Genomic DNA, 16,460 nt, shown 5'->3' on the forward strand with positions numbered 1-16,460 from the left:
AAAGCAATCCTTTTCTCTTAATTTTTTCATTAACTTTAGACATTTACTTGCAATTACATTTGTTCAGTGAATACAATGACAGAAATTAATAATTCATAGCTTTTGTCAGGGAAAATTTAAAAAAAAGGACCGTTGTTCAATCAAATACAACTTTAAATGCACAATCTTTATTTAAATAGGATTTAAAAAATAAATAATAGGGACCGTTATTGTACTTCCTAGAAATCTCTTCTTTTCCAAATTATATCTATGTTATACCCAGTGACATGAAATCTTGGGTTGTTCAGAGCACATCAGGAAAATAGCAGGTTCAGGTCTAATGATCTAAAAGGGGGGAAACTTGACTCCAGCTTAATATTTGTGGGACTGCCTGGATCTTCTGGGCCCCTGTGGTTGATGGCAGAAAATGAGGGCATGATAAAGTTGGAGGAAATCAAAAAGATTATGCCTTCTTGACAACTCCTGTGACTGTTGGGAAAATTAAGGTCCACAGAAAGAGAGTGTATTAGTCCATGCTCGCACTACTATAAGGAACTACATGAGACAGGGTAATTTATGAAGAAAGGTGGTTGACTCACAGTTCTGCAAGCTGCACAGGAAGCATGGCTGGGGCAGCCTCAGGAAACTTACAATCATCGCAGAAGGCGAGGAGGAAGCAAGCACATCCTACGTGGCGGAGCAGGAGACAGCAAGTGTAGGGGGAGGTGCTACACACTGTTAAACAACCAGATCTCGTAAGAACTCACTCACTATCATGAGAACAGCAAGACTGAATGATCCGATCACCTCCCATAAAGCCCTTCCTCCAATATTGAAGATTACAATTCGACAGGAGATTTGAGTGGGGACACAGAGCCAGACTATATCACACAGACTTCCTTTTGAGTTCACACAGGGAGTTAGTGGCACAAATAGGCCTGGCACATAGGTGTCCTGACCTCTCAGACCAAGCTTTTTCAATCTGTGATTCCATCTTTATAATTCCACCAGGACTTGCCTAACAAACAGTTGCTGGGGATTGAGATTGGAGGTGTGCTGGGCAGACCGAACATTTCATCCCAACTGCCTAGCAATTCATCTGAAATTGTATCATGTTTCCCTTGTTCAAATGCAAATATCTATCACTATCAATCAACTTAGGTGGAAATGAAGGGTAGGAAATAAGGCCCAGGCCTGGGAGAAATAAGATGACATGTGGAGTGGTAACAAGCTCTGCAGTTAGGTCAGAAGACAGTGGATAAGATGAGGACTCTAGGGCTGTCTTCCTCATCCTGCCTGCTCCGACTGATGAGGAGTAAGGACTTGGCTGAAAAATCAGTTCTGCCCCTACTTGTCCCAGTCAAAAACATGACATTGGAATCTGTCTGAAAAAGAAAAGAAGGAAAGAAAAAAGAAAAGTCAAATTTTTAAAAACTTCCAGGGAATTTCCAGCTCATCAGTAAGACTGGAAAGGGCAGTTTAACACAATGGTTAAGAATGTCTCTAGGTTTTACTTTAAAATAAAATTTAAAAAAAGATGAGATTTTATTCTGTTGCCCAGGCTGGAGTGGCATGATTATAGGTCCCTGCAGCCTTGAACCCCTGGGTTCAAGTAATTCTGCCATCTCAGCCTCCTGGGTAACTAGAAACATAGGCACAAAATACAGTCCCGGATAATTAAAAAAAATTTTTTTTTTTTGTAGAGATGGAGGTCTTACTATGTTACCCAGGCTGATCTTGAATTCCTGGCCTTGACCTTCTGCTTTGACCTCCCAAAATGCTGGGATTACAGGCACTTGGTTTAGGTTTGAATCTTGATTCAGTCAGCTATCAGTTCTGTGCTTTGGGAAAACCATTACTAAGATCTCTGAGTCTTTATTTGTAAAATGAGGATGTATCAGTTAGCTATTGTGCTATAACAAACTGCCCCAAAACTCAGAGCCTTAAAGCAGTAATTATTTATTCTCACACATCTGAGGGTTAGCCGTGGAGGCTTTGCTTCTCACTGCAGTCTGTGGGTTAATAGTGGTGACTCTGCTATATGTGTCTCTTGTCATCCACCTGGGACAAGCAGACTAGCTTGTTTTTCTCAAGATGAGAGCAGAGCTGCACAAAGGCAGGAAGAAATGTGGCCTTTGAAGGCCAGGGCTCAGAATTGGCACTGTGTACTTCTAATTATGTATTGTTGGCCAAAAGCTAAAGTAGAGTCAAGAGATACAAAAGGAAGTTCTGCTCAAAATGAGGCTATGGCAGGAATGTGGATGAAGTAAGGAGTCAAGAACTGGGTCTTCAAATGTAATTTACCATGAATAATAATCAAAGTACTTTCTCATTGCATTGCCCTCGCAATTAGCTTTGAAAGTGCCTGTAAAGTGCTTATGATTGGTTGTGCCCTCTAAGGTAATAACAGGGTGCCTGGAGGTGGGTCCTTTACTGGGTGAGGCTCAGTGATAAATTGGGGGCTAAGGGTTTTCCTCTTTGATTTGGGCAGCTGTTAGAGGGGGTGTCTTCTGAAGGTGAGGAAATGTGCAGTCTTCCTGGATCCATCAATTTCCTGCTTCCAAGTACAGTATTGGTCCTCATCTCACACACCAAAGAAAGCAAATGGATTTGATTAGCAAATACTTTCATCTACATCCTAATTGAAGTCTCTGTGACTTCCTTGTTTTGGAAAATCCCATTTTAATGCACAGCACATCAGGTAACCAAAAGAATTTCCTCTCCCATCAGCTGCCCTGTCCCTCCCAAACCAGGGAGTTTATCCACCATTTTCTCACCAGCCCCCTCAGTCTGTTTCTAGATGGATGCATCTAGGGTGATGGCTGAAAGATTCTCCTGCAGGAATTGATTCATTCCATGAATCGCTCAATCCAATGTATTTACAACAGAGGCAAAGGACAGCCTTAAGTGGTACCCAGTCCAGATGTCCTTGCTCTGCAGCCCTATCTACTCCCCACCAGGACCCCTGAGATGCAAAGCCCACTCTCCCTAGTAGAGGTTGCTGCAGTGAAACTAAACTGTAGCTGAGAAGGTGACCATTTGGCCATCTGAAAATTCCGACCAGTTGGCACACTGTTGTCTCCAAATAAGCCGGCAGGAAACGGAGTTTCCTAAAACTTGGTTTTAAAGCACTTTGAACAGGAAACCATTTCCCATGCATGTTAGATCCCTCTAATGACTGGCTAACTAGAAACAGGCTATTTTAATGCTCTGCCCCGAGCCATTACAAATGGCTTTCTTTCCAGAATTCATTAGAATATTTACTGCTATTTGGATAGAAGACTTTTGACACTGCAGTCATAAAATTTACAAAGAACCATTTTTTTGTTTGTTTTTTGTTTATTTTCCTTTTTTTCAGTCTAATCAGAACTTGGAAGAAGCGAGGAAAGCCCTCAACTCCCCTAGCCACCAATTTCACTCATTAGTGGTCTTCGTGTCTCATGACCTCTAATTGAGAAAATAAACATCCCTGTGGTAATCCAATAAATTGCCTTAAGAAAGAAACAGCTCCATCTCTCTTTCGTCAACTTCTGCCTCTTTCAGAATTACAACAAGAAAGAAAAAAAAAAACTGCAATGTGTGCGCCTTCTATATGTTAAGTTACTGAATCTTCAAAACCATCTTGTAAATGGAATCATTATCCCCATTTCACCTCTGAGAAAATTGAGGCCGAAAGTCACCAAAGCCACATGAGTGATAGAGCTAAGACTGGCATCCAAGTGACATTGAAACACAGCTCTCTCTGACTGCCTTCACTGCTCGTAATTATCCTCAAAGCAGATCCAGTCTGCACAGGCAGTAGCTACTCTATGAAAAAGGACTTTGGATCCACATTCACATTGTCTTAAATTTTATGCATCTAATACCTTCATAAAAATGATCGATTCAGAGCTCCAACAAAATTGATGTTAAGTCTCTAATCAGAGAAAGGTCACTTTGGGACATTGATGTTGCGCTGTATGCAATAGTGCAATATTCAGTTGATCTTGTAGTTGCTGAGTGTTGACATCAGCCATTAGGAAAATATAGCAGGGTAAATGAATAGTGATATTGATGGGGACATTGGAGGAGCCACTGATTTGCGCATTCAGGGAGGGATTCTGATGAGGGGGCATTCTGATGAGGGGGCATTCTGAGGTGGTAGAAAATGTATGATATGTTTGAAGAACAAGTGGCCCCAAGCTGGGCACGGTGGCTCACGCCTGTAATCCCAGCTCTTTGGGAGACTGAGTTAGGCAGACCATTTGCGGTCAGGAGTTCAGCCTGGCCAACATGGTGAAACCCGGTCTCTAATAAAAATTTTTAAAAAATTAGCTGGGCAAGGTGGCAGGCACCTGTAATCCCAGCTACTTGGGAGGCTGAGGCAGGAGAATGCCTTGAATCCCGGAGGTAGAGTTTGCAGTGAGCTGAGATTACATTACTGCACTTCAGCCTGAGTGACGGAATGAGACTCTGTCATCCAGAAACAAAACAAAACAAACAAAAACAGTGGCTCCAAGTATCTCTGATGGTGTTCCTGTGATCTAGAGTTGCACTGATAACTTTAGGTATTCGAAGGTTAGTCCCTGTGGTCTAAGGTTGCATTGATAATTATTGGTATTCAAAGTTCAAAGTTCTCTGTCTGTAGTATTAATGACCTAAAGTCTGCATTCCTTCATCACATAGTTTATCTGGTGTCAAAAACATCTCCACTGAGTCTCATTTTGATGTTATGCCTTTGGTTTTGATTACAGGATGTATGAAAAATGCTTCTCCACTCTTAGTGAGGCTTCATGGAATACACAGTCCTCTATGCCACTCTATGAAGACAGCCACGAAAAAGATAATCACTCCTAAAACCAGTGTGTTTTCCTTCAGTAAGTAATCAACAGCATACAACTTATCATGTTTCTCCCTTTTTGCCTTGATTCCTAAGAAGCTCAAGGTTAAATTGAATATTCACTTAAAATAAAAACGTTAACCTTAGCCTTCAAGGCTTTTGAGCATTTCTAATGCTTAATTGTGAATCTGCTTTTCATTGCAAGAAGGCTTTAGTTCTCTCGGATTGGTGTATAAATAACACATGTACATAAAATCATGGGTGCCAAGAGTATAAGAAGTGATGATCTGCCTAAAAATGCACTTTTGTTTCTATCATTAGTGCTGTAGATAAGCCATTGTTTATCATTCCGTTTATGTGGAGGCCAACCATGTGACCAGATTGGAAGAAAAAAGAAGAAAGAAATATTGCTATAGATCCATATGCTAATGTCTGCCTCCACCAATGAATCACATCCTCCATATTCTGCCACTTTGTGTCATCTTCTCTCACGTGAACACTGGGCTTGGCCATGTGATATGCCTTAGCCAGTGGGACATCAACAAATACGTTGCATGCAGAGGCTTGATAAGCAATCACTATGGGCATTGCTTTCTTAAAATGTTTTCGTCACCACCTAAGACAGCCAGGTCTAGCCTCCTTCCTTGAGGATGAAAGATCTCATGGAGAGAGAGGCCTAACCATTATAGCTGATCCTCCAGCTCCATCCAGGCTCAGGAGTAAGCCCAGCTGAAACAAGCAACTGAAAAGAATAATGGGAATCGAGAAATCTTAGTTATTTCAACCCTCAGTATAAGGATAGCTTGTTACACAGCACTAGATAATGAACACAGATGTCCAAATATTACTTTTAGGACCAAAATTCCAGAATATTTTTACTAAATATTTGCGTTCAATAAATACTTGGTATATCTCTTAAAACATCAAGTGCCTCTAAAGAACTAATGATCCAGGAAGTAAAACATACCAACGAAAACACAGATTTTCTGAAAACCTACCATATAGAAGGCATCTCTCTTGGCCCAAGGGAGTGCGTTGATAAAAAAACATAACCACTATCTTTAACAAGCTTAGTATATGATAAGGCCAAAATAATTTAGATAGTCTGGGATGGGCAGAAGAACAGAGAGAGATATGAAAAAGCAGAATACTCTAAAAACGGATTGTAATAAATACCGGCATGCAATATAGAGTAAAAGCAGCAATCATATCAAAAGCAAATGAAAAAAAAGAAAACAAAAAGGAAAGGAAAAAGTTTTCTATACATACTACTAGAATAATGTTAGCTAATAGAAAAAAAAAAAAAGCAATGAAGTTAAGACCTCATCTCATACTGAGACTACAGAGAGTACTCACAGTCAGCAGTATTACGCTTATATTGATTTTTCATAATTATTTAGATATTTTAATAGTTGTTTATGGAACTGGTGATAGCCTGAAATCAGTCATCAAGGGAGTATTTATACCACATTGATTGGTAAATGTTAGAAATCAGAGCTTTTCTGAGAATGTTTAACAAGACACCATTGACAAGGGAAAAGATTTGTATATTTGGCAGCACAGGTATTTTAAGTTAGTTTATAGAAAATTTAGGAAATGCATTTGACTAGATAGTATATTTCATTTATGTGGAAAAATATAGGTATGTATAGAAAAGTGTCAAAAGGAAATATTTCACCGTACCTTTTTTCAGTCTATCACTTCCACATTTTCTACAGTGAGACATGTGTTGCTTCTATCATCAGGCATAAAATAAAAATAGAAGAAAAAATTCTTCAAAAATCTCATTTTACAAAAAGAAAATGAAAAGTCCTTCTCTTCTAAAACAGTAAAAATTGTAAATAATGTGATGCCTGCCATTGGGTTTAAAATTGAATTGTAGTTTAGTATTGAACCCTCACCACATTCTCGATGTGTAGATGATAATATCAAGGCTTGAAAAAGTGGAATGATTTGGCTGAGGTCACGGAGGCTGTAAATGCCAGAGTAAATGTCTAAGTTCTTTTCACCATGTAACACTGTTTCAACCTCAGGCAATCTGCCCATTTGGACACAGAGGCTATTTTTTTTTTTCATTTTAGGTGGAAGTCTATGGAGCATGGTGAAATCAGCCAATCAGAATATGCAGGGGCCCACTACAGATGCATACAGGGAACCAGAATGAGCGACAACTGAAAGTTCAAGACAGCAAGCTGCTTCAAGCCCACCGAGGGATGCCGTGACTTTTTTTGTCTTGGCTAGGTGCAGTGGCTCATGCTGTAATCCCAGCACTTTGAGAGGCTGAGGCAGGCAGATCACAAGGTCAGGAGATCGAGACCAGCCTGGCCAATATGGTGAAATACTGTCAATAATAAAAATACAAAAATTAGCTGGGCATGGTGGTGAGTGCCTGTGATCCTAGCTACTCGGGAGCTTGAGGCACAAGAAATGCTTGAACCTGGGAGGCAGAGATGGCAGTAAGCCAAGATTGCACCACTGCACTCCAGCCTGGGCAACAGAGCAAGACTCCATCTCAGAAAAAAGAAAAAAAAAAAAAAAAAATGAAAGACAGCGGGCTGCTCAAAGACATGAACTGCATCTTGTTTCCTGACACATTCCCACTGCTTAGCTCCTTGCTGGTCATGGTGGCTCTCAATATGTACATTTTGGATAAGTGAAGAATGGAATTGGGGAGAAAAGCAAGGCAAGTGGAAAAGGCAGTAGAACAACAGAAAGGTGAGAGATTGGGACAGGGAAGAAAGAAAAACAGAAGAAAATTAACAAAAAAGGAAGCATAAGAAGTAAAACCATAGCAATACAGAGCCATGGAGTGTGTAAGTCGTGGGCAGTTGCCTCTGAGTGACTGTCAGTAATATTAGAGCCAGGACAAAAGAGCACGACAAATCAACAGAAAAAGTAAATACTCTGTATAATCTTTTTAGAAGGCATAAATAATATAAAGTACATTTCAGAAATATTTCTATCATAAGTGATTCGATTTGGCATTTAGATGGGCCGATAAAAGCCATCTAGAAAATTCATTTTCCTAGAGGAAGTCATTCCAAAACCACAGAGGAGTCATTATCATTGATTATAAACAAATTTTCATTCACACAAATTCTGCAATAGGACTGATAAGAATGGACCTTCTAATGCTCTGTTTATGTAATCACATTACAGGTGGTACCAGCATTTCACTAGCATTTGGAAAAAAATTAAACTTTCTGGAGAGTTACATTTTTTGATTATTTGTTGTTGTTGTCGTGTTTGTTTTGTTTTTGTTTTACCAGAAATTATCTTTATCTTTCTGCGTATCCTCTTGAATTTTAATCAATCTTCCTTGCGACTTGACCTTAAAATGATTATTTTTTTCAACTCTAAGCCAGAATCAAGAAGCTGGCAGATATTGCAGTGATCATCAAATCCAGAGTTGGAGAAACTCAGGTTGTCCTTCTCTTGGTTGTTTACTAAAACCTGGTCACTTCACTTTACCTCAGCATCTTCATCTTTAAGATGAGGATGATAACAGTTGCTCCCTCAAAGTATTTCTGTGAGTAAGCAATGATATAACGCTCAAGTCCAGTTCATTCAACAGTACCTGGTGCTCAAGTAATGCAAACTATAATTACAGACCTTAGCACAGAATATGACTGTCAAAGTTTTATTGGAATTGTATTTTTTAAAAATGTTGACTCTTGGGCTTTTCTTAAGTTAGAAATAAAACACAGGATCCAAGTCTCCTATTAAGTTGCTAGTTTTGTTTTTTGTTTTTTTTCAGCACTCCAGTCTGGGTGACAGAGCAATACTCTGTCTTTTTGTTTTTATTGCATTTTAGGTTTTGGGGTACATGTGAAGAACATGCAAGATTGTTGCATAGGTACACACATGGCAGTGTGATTTGCTGCCTTCCTCCCCATCACCTATATCTGGCATTTCTCCCCATGCTATCTCTCCCCACCTCCCCACCGCCCCGTCACTCCCCCATTCCCCACCAACAGACCCCAGTGTGTAGTGCTCCCCTCCCTGTGTCCATGTGTTCTCATTGTTCAACACCTGCCTATGAGTGAGAACATGAGGTGTTTGATTTTCTGCTCTTGTGTCAGTTTACTGAGAATGATGGTTTCCAGGTTCATCCATGTCCCTACAAAGGACATGAACTCATCGTTTTTGATGGCTGCATAATATTCCATGGTGTATATGTGCCACATTTTCCCTGTCCAGTTTATCACCAATGGGCATTTGGGTTGGTTCCAGGTCTTTGCTATTGTAAACAGTGCTCCAATGAACATTCGTGTGCATGTGTCCTTAGAGTAGAGCGATTTATAATCCTTTGGATATATACCCAGTAATGGGATTGCTGGGTCAAATAGAATTTCTATTTCTAGGTCCTTGAGGAATCGCCACACTGTCTTCCACAATGGTTGAACTAATTTACACTCCCACCAACAGTGTAAGAGTATTCCTATTTCTCTACATCCTCTCCAGCATCTGTTGTCTCCAGATTTTTTAATGATCGCCATTCTAACTGGCGTGAGATGGTATCTCAAAGTAGTTTTGATTTGCATTTCTCTAATGGCCAGTGATGATGAGCATTTTTTCATATGTTTGTTGCCCTCATGTATGTCTTCTTTTGTAAAGTGTCTGTTCATATCCTTCACCCACTTTTGAATGGGCGTGTTTGTTTTTTTCTTGTAAATCTGTTTTAGTTCTTTGTAAATTCTGGATATCAGTCCTTTGTCAGATGGGTAAACTGCAAAAATTTTTTCCCATTCTGTTGGTTGCTGATTCACTCTAATGGCTGTTTCTCTTGCTGTGCAGAAGCTATGGAGTTTTTAAATTCATCTTAAATTCTAGGTCATCTCTGGGATGCTGATTAGCTATAACTCAACAAGGTTTTATAGGTACTCATAAAGTTGGATAAGTGATATTTAAATTGCAATCTTTATTTTTGACTGGAAATAATTTTTTGGAGTTATCACACAGTTGCTGAGCCACTGAATCGTACAACAGATTGAGTGTTCTTCTCTCCTCGGGTAGGGGATTCCAAATCCTAATTGAATATGTTATGGATTATTTTGGTCCAAAGTTTAGTGAGAGCATTGGTTTGATAATTCCAATTCTAGTTTGTCATTTCCTTCAGAAACATTTGATTCCTCTTATTCTTGTCCTTTAGATATCAGACTGGATATACACACCAAGACCAAGTAAACAAACATAACTCCAAAATCCAATAAACCACTTTCATTCAGATCCATGTTTAGAAAATCCAAAATCCATGCCTTCTGGTCCAATGATTGATGACATACTCCTCCTGCTGCCCTTTACAAGAGCAAGTCCAATAGGAACTCAAGAAAGGAGGAGCTGTCAGGAAGCCCAAAGCTGGAGCGTCCCTCCATCGCAGAACGGCAGCTCTTATCCTCAAACCCTGTATTTGTAGATTGGGCATTTAATTTTTAAAGGAATGGTCTTCATCAAATGTGCTGTTCTCTTTCCCACAGCTTTCAGGTTTGTTCCTTCAATCCAGCTAGCTCTGTGGTTGCTTTTTAAAAGCCAGAAAGTTTCATAAAATTCTACTTATTGATGGTCTTTTCTCTCTCATTGGCCTTTCTTTCAGATGAATAACATGATCTCATGGAAAGGCCAGTGGGGGAAGGTACATCAGTTATAGAGGCCTCAATTCTTCCCGTGCAACTCCCACCTGTGTCCCCCAGTATGTCTTTACCTGGGTTCCACATATTTCAGCGGGCCCACTAGTTCTGTCTTATTTTGGCTTCCAGTTTGGGCATAAAAGGCAAATAAGACATCTTCTAGGGAATACTACTCACCATTGGGTTTCGATGAGCTTCTCTTTTCTATCCTTTCAAGAGTTATTCTGTAGGAAGCTCATAGGTCTCCAAATCATACATCTCCCTACCCTAAAGTTTTACCAAGATTTATAACACAAGGCAGATCTACCAATGAGAGAAATAAACAACTGCTTTTTTTCATGAAGAAAAAGCTCTAGTGTCTCATTTGTTCTCGAGCTTGTGTTTGAAACAACACCTGCTCCCTTTGCTGACAAAAAGTAAATAGCAGGGGCTTCTAATTTTCAAGTTATCAACCTTATGGGAATCCTTATTCTTGTTTATCTCATGCTTTCTATCCAAAAACCATCCTTCTAGTCCCTCCTCCCCTAAAATATTTGCCAGAACCATCTAGTTTGTATACCTCCCTAACTTCTAAGAGCATTTAACATCTATTTTTTTCATTTTGGGAATTGATAACATATTGTTCTGTACTTATTTCTAATTTCCTGTCTCATGAGAGTGGTCTTAATTCAGGAACTGAGACCATGTCTTAAGCTCCTCCTGTTCTTCATATGATAACTCTTACTTCTTAAACAGTCTAAATATATATTAGATGGCCAAAGAATACTTGTCAAATCAGATTTCTATAATGAATGCTTTAACAAAGTCTGTATACTTTCATAGATGCATGAAAGGCAAAAAGAATGGAAAGTAAAACTAGGTTGGGTGCGGTGGCTCACACCTGTAATCCTAACAATTTGGGAGGGCGAGGTGGGAAGATCACTTGAGGCCAGGAGTTTGAGACCAGCCTAGCCAACATGGTGAAACCCTGTCTCTACTAAAAATACAAAAATTAGCCAAATGTGGTGGCAGGCATCTATAATCCCAGCTACTCAGGAGGCTGAAGTGGGGAAATCGCTTGAACTGGGAGGTGGAGGTTGCAGTGAACGGAGACCACGCCACTGTAACCTGGGTGACAAAGTTAGACTCAAAAATAATAACAATAATAAAGTAAAACTAGAAATTTTTCAGCAATTAATTCATGAAATCAGCACATAACTTTTTTATTTAAAGACATTGAATTATCAGGATTGAAAATACCCTGTCTGGTACAAACTTTCATCCAAGTTTGAATTCTTACTAACCTTTCTTAATAAGTTATTGAAAGAAGGCTTTTCTAGGATGTTAGGTATAGTCATCACAAAAATTTCAAATAAATAAAAAAAAAAAAGGAGAAAAAGAAAACAGAAATAAACTACTCTTCATGAGCAATCACGTTATATGTTACACATATGCATTTAAAACACACACACAGATTCAGTAAGAACCTCATTTTCTGTCAATTGTTCCAAGTTATATGCCAGGTAATTGGTCAGAGGGATTAAAAGTGCTGGGAGACAGTGAATGTTTAATCATCTCACACCTGCCTTTCTGTAAAACTGCAGCCTATTCCTGTTCTGTAAATTTTAAGGCTCTCCACCAGCAATTTACTGATGCAGCCAATTAGACAAAAGAGGTGAGATTTCGGAAGCCCGGATCAGTCATTCTTGGGCCTACAACACAGTGAGCCAGACCTCTGAGCTTCTCAGTGAGAAAATTGGCGACTGTCTTCCAGGTTGGAGCTTAGTGGAATTCCTTTCACATTCTGAAATTAGTAGTTCCAGGATACTTTGTCATTCAGAAACATGTGGCCAGACTATCATGCAATCTTGCCTCTTTTCCCCAATTCTCATTTCTGCCTGGTTACTTCTAAAGGACGGGTTTCATCCCATTGAGAATTCCACTGGCAAGACCCCCATTGTTAAAATAGGTCCTTTGACAGTAAGGGTTCAAAAGCAGCATAGTAGTTAGTGTGACGGATGAAAATTGCATCTATTTAAATTGAGAGAGATTTAGAGAGAGTTGCAAATGATCATTAGTAAACATGCAGGATTAATAACGGCTCAATAATGATGTTTCCTTACTTACATTTTCATTTTTAATAATTTCTTGATCCTCCTCGTCTTCTCGATTCCTTTGCCATGTTTATTAAGATGTTACCTATAAAATGCTTAAGTCCCAAATAATTTCTAGCAGGTAAGAAACATGAAGCATTAGCTTATTATATCAAGACCCTTAATTAATTTTTTTTAATCTGAACATTGAGGTTCCTAAATGATAGACAATGCTCCTAGCCAACAGAGGATCTCATTTGAAGCTGACAGAGAAACGATGCATAGACAGGCATTTCCTTTCTTCTGTAAGAATTAGTGAGCAATGGAAAGAGATTCATGTGCAGTTTCACTGGCTTAAGGTACTTTTCTGATACAACAGGTTTTTTAAGGCAAAAATACCTGCTCTGTATTCATTTTCATTGCTGTGTTTCATAACAACTATCTACTACCTTTTACTGATTCCAGTCTAATAAGGGACATAATTTTTTTCAAATAAAAAGAAAGGAACAAAAATCTTGACATTTTGATCAAGATTCTGGTTGAATCACATAAGAAAAATGGCCATGGATGATTTTTAAGTAAACATTTTTTTCAAGGTTTTGTTGGCTTTTAAATCAAGTTTGTAAAGAACGCAATAGCAATGTGTGATTAGAGACCTGCTAGATTTCTCTTTGTCAGTCACTAGAAGACAAAAATTAAAGCTTGTTAAATTTTGCATCATATCAAATTTGCTCATTTAAATTAATGAGAAATATCTATGTAATATTTATACTAGAGGATGCTAACGCTTTCAAGGCACCTTTAAAATGTGATAATTTGGAATTTGGTTTATTAATGTGCTCATTTGACAGACTCAGTTTTTTTTAAAAGAAATTTAAGTAATTAGATTTGCTCTTATATTAAGATATATTAATACTTTCAGGGTGAACTCTGTGGGGTGCCTTATTTAAACACACTCCCTAAAAATGCAACCTTAACTTAGAATGACACTACAGGTTAGTACAAATTAAGTGGTATTATCAAATCACATTCTCTATAATCCTCTTACATTGTGTAAAAAATCCACATCCCTTCAAAACTCATATGACTAAAGCAAAACATCAAAAAAATACACATTATAAAAAGATCAGCAGAAAGGAATTTACACTGGTAAATTATCTTTTCGGTGGTTTTTTTTGTTTGCTTGTGAAAAAATGAAAACTCAGTATTGGTTGCAGTTAAGCTCACTTCAGGATTATATGCTCCAGAAGAATTTTGAAGATTAACATGTAAAAAAAAAAAAAAAAAAAAAAGATCTTTTACAGTCCTTTCAAAATTGCCTGGGAAAAGAAAATAAATGCAGGTGATGTGCCGATCCAATTTCCCCACTCCATTGAGAACTTTTGAAAATTATACTATTCGAAAACAGTTTTCCATAAAAAGAATTTCGAACAAATTTGAGCATTCAATCACATATGAAAACAAGAGGCCACGTGGTGCTAGAGCCACGTGGTGTTAGATTGGCATCCCTCTTCATCGGGGTTTGCTTGAAGTACTTTGGGGAAAAAGCAAGAGAGAGAAACTACATTTGATTTAGAACTGCCAGCACTAGCGGGTATTTCTCACTCCACGTGGGTGATTCTTCCACCCTCACAGTGCACCCCCAGCGGGCTTTCAAAACCATAAGGAGCAGCTTTGAAGATGGAAGGCCCGAATTCCAAGATTAGCTTATGACTGACAAGCTGGTCTCCTTGGGCAGGATAATTAAGCTTCAATTTTTCCACCTATAAAGTGGAGATGATGATCATGGTGGCTACCCCCACAGAGTGGTTTTAAGGCTACATTCAGATAATTCATGGAAAACATTTAGCAGAATGTCTGGCGCACGGGAAGAACTCAATAAATGTTATTAACTATTACAGAGGGAACACTGCAAACAAATTGAATCATGTTACAGGCTGAGGAGAGAAGCCAGAGCTAGCAAAAATGATTGGCAATGTATCTTGTGAAGCACAGGAACGCTTGCCTTCAGAGAGTTTTCAGCTGAAAAGTTATAGGTAGCTATTTCACACAAGGCAGGGGGAAGGGAGCTGAACAAAACAGTGAGGGTGTTGAGAGAAAAGGTGGTCTGCAGAAAATGGAAATAAGAGTAGAGGCTAAGAGACAGCATAGAAGAGTAGAAATTCTTTGGAATTAGAAAGTTTGAGGCTCATTTACCATTTCTGTCCATTATTAGTTGCATGTCCCTGGTCATTTGATCTGTTGCCTCTATGCCTAGTTCTTCATTCATACAACTTGTTCTTAAAGGCTGCTTTGAAGGTTTGCCCTGATGTCTTAATGAAAAGGCATGTAATGTGTCTAAATGTAGCACCTGAAAGTACTCTTCAGAGTAGCTCTCACTGTGCAGTGTGATACTCAGGAACAAGAGTATCCACATGGTGGGACAGGATGGAAAGAATGGTTTGGAGAATGTATTGGCAAAATAAATGTCTGTGAACACGTGACACAGCACCATCGCCAAATTAGGAAGTAGGAGAGTTGGAAATTGGCTAAAACTTTGTGACAATGGCCAGGTGTAGTGGCTCATGTCTGTAATCCCAGCACTTTAGGAGGCTGAGGCAGAAAGATTGCTCGAGCCAAGGAGTTTGAGGCTACAGTTAGCTATAGTCACGCCACTGTACTCCAGCCTGTGGGACAGAGTGGGACACAGAAAGATCAAACTTTCTGAGAAAACACCTGGAATTCCCTGATGGAGAGGAAAAATAATTTGAATAGTATACTGAATGTCACACATGTCTTATAAATAATAGATTAATGGAACATAATAGCTAGTAGAGATTGCCAGAGAGTGGCTGGCTGTTCAGCACACTCCATGCCTTCAGATGCCTTAGTAAAGATGATAGAGCCTCCATCAGCCTGGGCCCCTAAATGATTACACGGATCATGGAGCAGCTTCCCTAGTTCCTACTACCACACCTGTACAGCTGGATATCATATGAATGAAAAATGAACTCACATTATGTTAAGCTACTAGAATGGTGAGATTATAATAATTGGATACGTTTCTAAGTAGCACCCAAACTTTTTCTCTAAGTCTTTTATTTCTAATTTTTGGTAGAATTTAATATGTGATCCAGCTTCTTTCCCATATAAGCATTTTAAATTTTGACTCAATTTTTTTCTTAAAATATAAATAGGGCAAATTGTTCTTGGCATTTGTTAATTATATTTATGGAAGTAGCTTCATCCTCAAGGAAATTATAAGTAAATCTATAACAAAGCAACTGTATGGGGGCTGTAATTTTAGGATATTAAAGTGCCACTCTGAGTGAGAAATGAGATAATATGGTAAATCTGTATTTATTCAAACATCGCTGTCCCAACTAAAAATTCAACATGGGTGTACTAAAGAATAACAACAAACAAGGTATGAATCACTGTTCTATTTTACTTAATATTATCAAATATATTTTTAGTGTGCTATTTCAAAAACAAAAAAACCTTTTTTCCCTCAACATAAAAGAAATGTGTCTTTTAAAAATACTCAGATAATACACAAAGTTATTTTCAGCCAAAATTATCTATAATCTCACTACCCAGAGACAACTCCACTGTTAATAGGAGATACTTATTTTCCTCAAACTTCATTGACTCCAGGCAATCTCAATCAGCTTACTCTGCCAAGGTGATAACAGGAAAATACCATAAGCTTGTTTGTTTGTTTTGTGTTGTTTCTTTGTTTGATTATCTCAGAGTATGAGTTACATGTATTTCCTTTGGCGTATTATATATATCTTTCCTTTGTACACGTTTTTCTTTTTAAATGTTTATCTCATATTGATTCCTAAAATTTCTAAATAGTATATGCATGTTAATCCTTTGATATAATTTTGTTGTTGTTGTTGGTTTTATAGATTTATTTTCAAAGAGAAAAACACTCACACAATTTAAATACAAGTCCCCCCGAATTACTCTGTCAGAGCC

At 38.4% G+C, this 16,460-nt stretch overlaps 1 long non-coding RNA gene across 1 annotated transcript in view; it reads right to left on the reverse strand.

Annotated features, from left to right (window-relative positions):
* LOC108305459 overlaps positions 1–16,460 on the reverse strand; it is a 94,349-nt gene that overhangs the window by 17,044 nt on the left and 60,845 nt on the right. The gene's annotated exons all lie outside the window — the stretch shown is intronic.

The sequence above is a fragment of the Cebus imitator genome, unplaced genomic scaffold (assembly GCF_001604975.1).
Source record: "Cebus imitator isolate Cc_AM_T3 unplaced genomic scaffold, Cebus_imitator-1.0 Scaffold63, whole genome shotgun sequence".
Taxonomy (NCBI): domain Eukaryota; kingdom Metazoa; phylum Chordata; class Mammalia; order Primates; family Cebidae; genus Cebus; species Cebus imitator.